Here is a 5,559-nt window from a genome sequence, read left to right as displayed (position 1 = left end):
GCACAAAAAAAAAAAGACCATACATATAAACAACTAGAGGAGGCATATAATAAATATGAAAAGAAAGGGAAGTACAAGAGAAGGAACACATGAAGTACAAGTTATTCAAATGAGGGAGTACTAGCACCAAGAAAAAGAAAGACCATACATATAAACAACTAGAGGAGGCATATAATAATATATGAAAAAAACGAGGAGGTAACCTTAGGAATGTCATCATCGAAACTCTGATGATCCTCGAGCACAAAATCTTCATCTTCTTTAAAACAAACAGTTTTCTTTCTCTTAGGAGCAGATTTTTTCACCGTCTTAGGATTCACCTTCGGCTTATCAACAACACTCTTACCACCGGTAGCATCGGCGAGGCTTTTCCTTCTTAAAAGCGAGAAACCTACGGATACAAAATTATCAAGTAATTAGAAAAGATACGGAGATATCGGGTAAGTTGATAAAAACTAAAATGAAGTGAGATGAGCACTGCTTCCACCTTAGATTTAGCTTGCTTCCCCTTAGCAATAACACCAAGAGGGCTAGCTTTACTGCATATTTAGAATACGTGGGCTTTGCCGTGTGCTACCATCAACACTAGACACGGCGGAGACACGAGGACTTACGCGGGGGTACCAGCTATACCGGCATCGGCCATCCTCTTCTTTCGGACAACACCCCTTTTCTGTGCGTGGTAACGGGACTGCTAGGAACAACAAGGGACAAATTAATATCGGACGCGAAGCGAGACTCGGGATCAACATGAGCCGCCACATCGGCATCCGCATCGGACGCGGGAGCGACATCCGCATTATCATCATGGGACGCCGCATCGGCATACGCATCGGACGCGAAGCAGACTCGGGATCAACATGAGCCGCCACATCGGCATCCGCATCGGACGCGAGGAGCGGACTCGGGATCAACATGAGCCGCCACACTATCATCAATAGTCGCATCGCTATCATAAGGAGGAGCCTCGCTATCATCATGAGCCACCTTGCTCCTCCGTTCCGTACGACTTGCTTCGGGAACAACAGAATATACTTCTGCGTCATTAGCCGCCTTGCTCCTCCGTTCCCTACGATGGTAAGCTATGGGACCAACATTAGATGCTCCTGCATCATGAATCGCCTTGACCTTTCGTTCCCTAGCACGCACAATTTTCTGTGCAACCCTTTCTTCCTCAGCAGCAAGGCTGAGGCTGGAACATCTTCTATACGAGTAGCGGCTCGGTGCCGTCAACATCTCGAGTAGGAGTTAACGACAACTCCAAAGAACCTATATCACCTTCACCTTGCTCGGAACCATCATGAGCGGACATTCGATCTCCATCTCCATAAGTCTCTTCTACGAAGCAAGTACATCGGTGATATCCTTGTCAGTAGTTTCAGTTTGCAAATCTGCATCTGCATTAAAGAAAAAGAAACAAATTAATTACAACAGCAATGAAAAAAATATATTTAATTTCCTAAAATGGTAAAATAAAAGGTAAGGAAGTCCAACAATACATATCAGATAAGTGCAATGCAATTAACTGCATTATTTGTAACTAAAAACAAAGGAAGTACAACTGCTACAAATAGAATACACAGTCTTATTTCTCTTAAGAGCATATATTTTAGTTGTCTTATGATTCACATAACAAAAGAGAACAAGCATGACAATACAAAAATCACAAAAAAACAAGACAATGAGCACACAAACAGGGATCATATTAAAAATGATTACCGGATGTAGAAGAGCTTTTCTTAACCTCATCCTCACTCCTAATCCTCACGGTAACATCAGGGAAAACGATAGGAATACGGCAACGAGACTTAGTTTGCCATCGGCGGCAAACAATTTTGCTTTCTTAATAACTGTAACTTCACCTAAAAAAAAGAAATGGGTTCAGACATAGTAAAATGAACAATATAAGATGATAAGTAGAATAGAAACAATCAAAACAAGAAAAATGCAAAAACAAAACTAGGAGAGAGCAGTACTAAAAATAAAGAACTACAAATAAGAACATACACATGAATCTGGAAAAGAAGTACATGTACTAACATCAGATAAGTACATGTACATGTACATGTAGAAACAAAAACAGAAATAATTAGGAGAATTTCCATTGTCAAAATAACAAGGGAAGTACAACTGGTACAAAAAAAAAGTAAAAATAAACTGCAGTATATGCAACTAAACAAGGGAAGTACAACTGGTACATATAAATAAGTACATGTAACAACAACACATGACCGAATATACGGGTAGAAAACAAAACCAAAACCAATTAGAATAATTTCATGTTGTCGAGATAACACACATCCATGAGTAAAAAAATAAGCTGCGGTATATGAAACTAAACAAGGGAAGTACAACTTGTACCAACAAGTAAGTACATATATGAATACCAGATAAGTATATTTATATGGAGAATGACTGCACAAGCAACGCAAGAATTAACATTGTATAAACTAATTCGAGATCTAAAGGGAAGCACAATTTCGCCGCAATTAAGTACCACAAAAACAAAACGAAACATAAAATTACCTTGGGTTTCACGAGGCGGTGGGGATTTCGGGGCGGGATCCATGACTAAAAAAAATAAAATCGACCTCTCCCGGTCAACGCGGAGATCGGAAGCACATGAACACGAACCACCGCAACCAACCACACATCAAAAAGCAAAAATCAAAACGAATTAGTCCGAGGAGAATGCGGCGAGACAAACAAGAAGACACCGCTGCGCGATACAAAAGGAAAGAACAAACAAGATCTACAAAAGCAGGAAACCCTAAGCTATGAACAGTAACCCCTAATCCGGAACCCAACCTCACGAGAGCATTCGCGGGAGAAAATTTGAGGGGCCGGAGAAGGATAGACGGAATAGAAGTACCGCGCGAGATAGGGAGGGGCGCGGAGAAGTTGCTCGTACCGGAAGAAAGCGGCGGCTCCGTCGCCGCAACCGCGCGGCCGGTTCCTCTCGCGACGAGAGACGAGGAAAGCGAAGAGAGAGTGGGGAAGGTGGAGTTACGCCGTGCGGACGAGTGCGGAACGGCTGCACAACTTGCGGTTATGATGCAAGAGACGCATACGGACGCCACCGGGCCACAATTAAATGGGCCGAAAAATACCAATTCATAACAAATCGGGCCCGAGAAAAGCCCGGCCGGGCCGTTACACGGCATGTCAAACAAATAAGTACAGCCTCAAAAACAAAAAACAAAGGGCAGCGTAAAGGAAATACAAAGCATAAACGATAAGGAAGTACAGGATACAAGTACAAGTAAGTACAACTTTAATTTACAAGAATACAATTAATAAAAAATATATCATAGATGACTCTGCAGCAAATAGAAGTACAGGCTTGAAAAAAAAAGTACAAAAACTCATAATATTAAATTATAAAAAGAAATACATCAAATAGAATATCCCATGTAGGATAAAGTGAAGAAGCAGCAAGTACTTGAATAAAAACTAATAGAAGTACAAGCTCACAACAAAAAGAAAAGTACAAACTATGAATCTTGAATTCCAATAACAAAATTACAAAAGGGATGTACGAGAGTATAGGCATAAGTAGTACGAAGTAAGGGCTACGAAGTACAACTTATATATCTTGATACTGTAGTAACAAAATATATAATTGATTTTATTCGAGTACTACTTATGTATGGGGGGGGAACCCCCCAACCCCCCTCTCCCACCAGGAAGTACAAGAGTAGAGGAACAAAAGAAATACATAAGTAAGAGCTACAAAAGTACACCCTCTAAAATCTTGATCTGCGGTAACAAAGATATATATCGGATTTTATGTATGGAGGGGGAACCCCCCCCAACCCCCCCACCCTCTCACAAGGAAGTACTAGAATAGAGGCACAACAAGTACATAAGTAAGAGCTACAAAAGTACACCCTATAAAATCTTGATCTGCAGTAACAAAGATATATATCGGATTTTATGTATGGGGAGGGAACCCCCCAACCCCCCCCACCCTCTCACAAGGAAGTACTAGAATAGAGGCACAACAAGTACATAAGTAAGAGATACGAACTACGAAGTACAAACATATGAATCTTGATCTTCAACAACAATCAAGATGAACAACCCGGAAGTACAGATTATTGATGGACGGGAAGTACCGCGATATAAAGAAAAGAAGTACAAGTCTGTAAATTCTTGAGTTCCATAAGAATAATAAACATTTAGTTGCGTGAAAAATGACAACAAACATGATATACTTGTAACGAAAAATAAAAAAGTACATGTTTGTTCACAAATAAAAAAAATGAAATTTATTAAGGATAAACTCGAATACTGGATTACATTATATATTTCGGATAAATTCGTAAGGAAAACTAATCAAACTACTTTAAGGTATTCACCAATCCCTGCCACGTTTCTTCTCGGAACGTTTGTAAAGAGAAAAAAATCCTCTCTCGAAAACATCCAAACGCTTATACACCTCGTAGGTCACATATGCATCCCTCGCGGCATATAAAATATGTTCGGAGTGGGAGAGGAGGCGCATTAGCCCACATGCTATGCTCCGTCGTACCAAATCCATCTTTCATCTTCATGTAAAATGGATCTATAATGGCTGCAAGCAACATCTTTCAGACCTTGAGTCCTCTTCTTGTTGTCCGGGTCTCTCCAAATCATCTGGATGTCCTTGATATTATGGATATAAAATTGAGAACGACCAAGAACATTACGATCTTCGGCAGTGCAGAATCCAGCGAATGTGTACCGGTACCCATATAGGAAATTATACAACTTCTCACTCCTTTCATCAGCATGGCAAACGTGGTACACCAAAACTTCGGTGCCCACACAAAGTTGGATGACGGCGGCCTTCTTCGGATTAATGCTGGATCCTCTAAGCTCTGTCATACTCAACATCTATCCCCACAAACTTCCTTTCGAAGCATCAAGGGTAGATTCAATTGAAGTAAGCCATGCCTCTACTGTGGATGCCGTGTTGGTGTACAACACATTCATCTCGGTTGTGCCATGGCAAGGGAGTTTGTATTCGTGGGAGAAGGGGGTTTTGGCCATTGGGAGACGATAGAAAAAGAAGAAAGATCTGATCAAGTTTATGGCTGCGCTCAATGAGAAAGGAACACTTATATAGGCGTGAACAGAAATAGAGAAAAACGTGCATAGAAGATAAACATTATCCGATAGAAGTATAGCTAGACCGCCGAGAAGTACGGGCGCGGATACGAAAGAAGATCACTATACAAACAACCGGCAAAAGTTATCCATCCGCACAGCCTAACAAATAAAAACACACAAAAAAGCAATGGATAAGATACACCTTATATAGAAAAACATGTAAATCGCAACGGAAAACAAAGAAATAACAAACTACATAGAGCGAAGTACAACCTCGCTACCTCTGAAAAGTTCGGTTTGCAACATAGATGATCGGTCGATTTGACGAACAAGTCGGAAAAAAATCGAAACAAACAAACTATATATGAGTATATCCGGAATTAATAACGATATAACAACTACTATAACTTTATCAAAACAATAATTCACGAAAAAAATGATGAACTCATACCCACCCGCATGTTC

Source organism: Lolium rigidum, unplaced genomic scaffold (genome assembly GCF_022539505.1).
Source record: "Lolium rigidum isolate FL_2022 unplaced genomic scaffold, APGP_CSIRO_Lrig_0.1 contig_21433_1, whole genome shotgun sequence".
Classification (NCBI taxonomy): Eukaryota; Viridiplantae; Streptophyta; class Magnoliopsida; order Poales; family Poaceae; genus Lolium; species Lolium rigidum.
The sequence above is the reverse complement of the archived record's forward strand: the minus strand, read 5'-3'. Positions refer to the sequence as shown.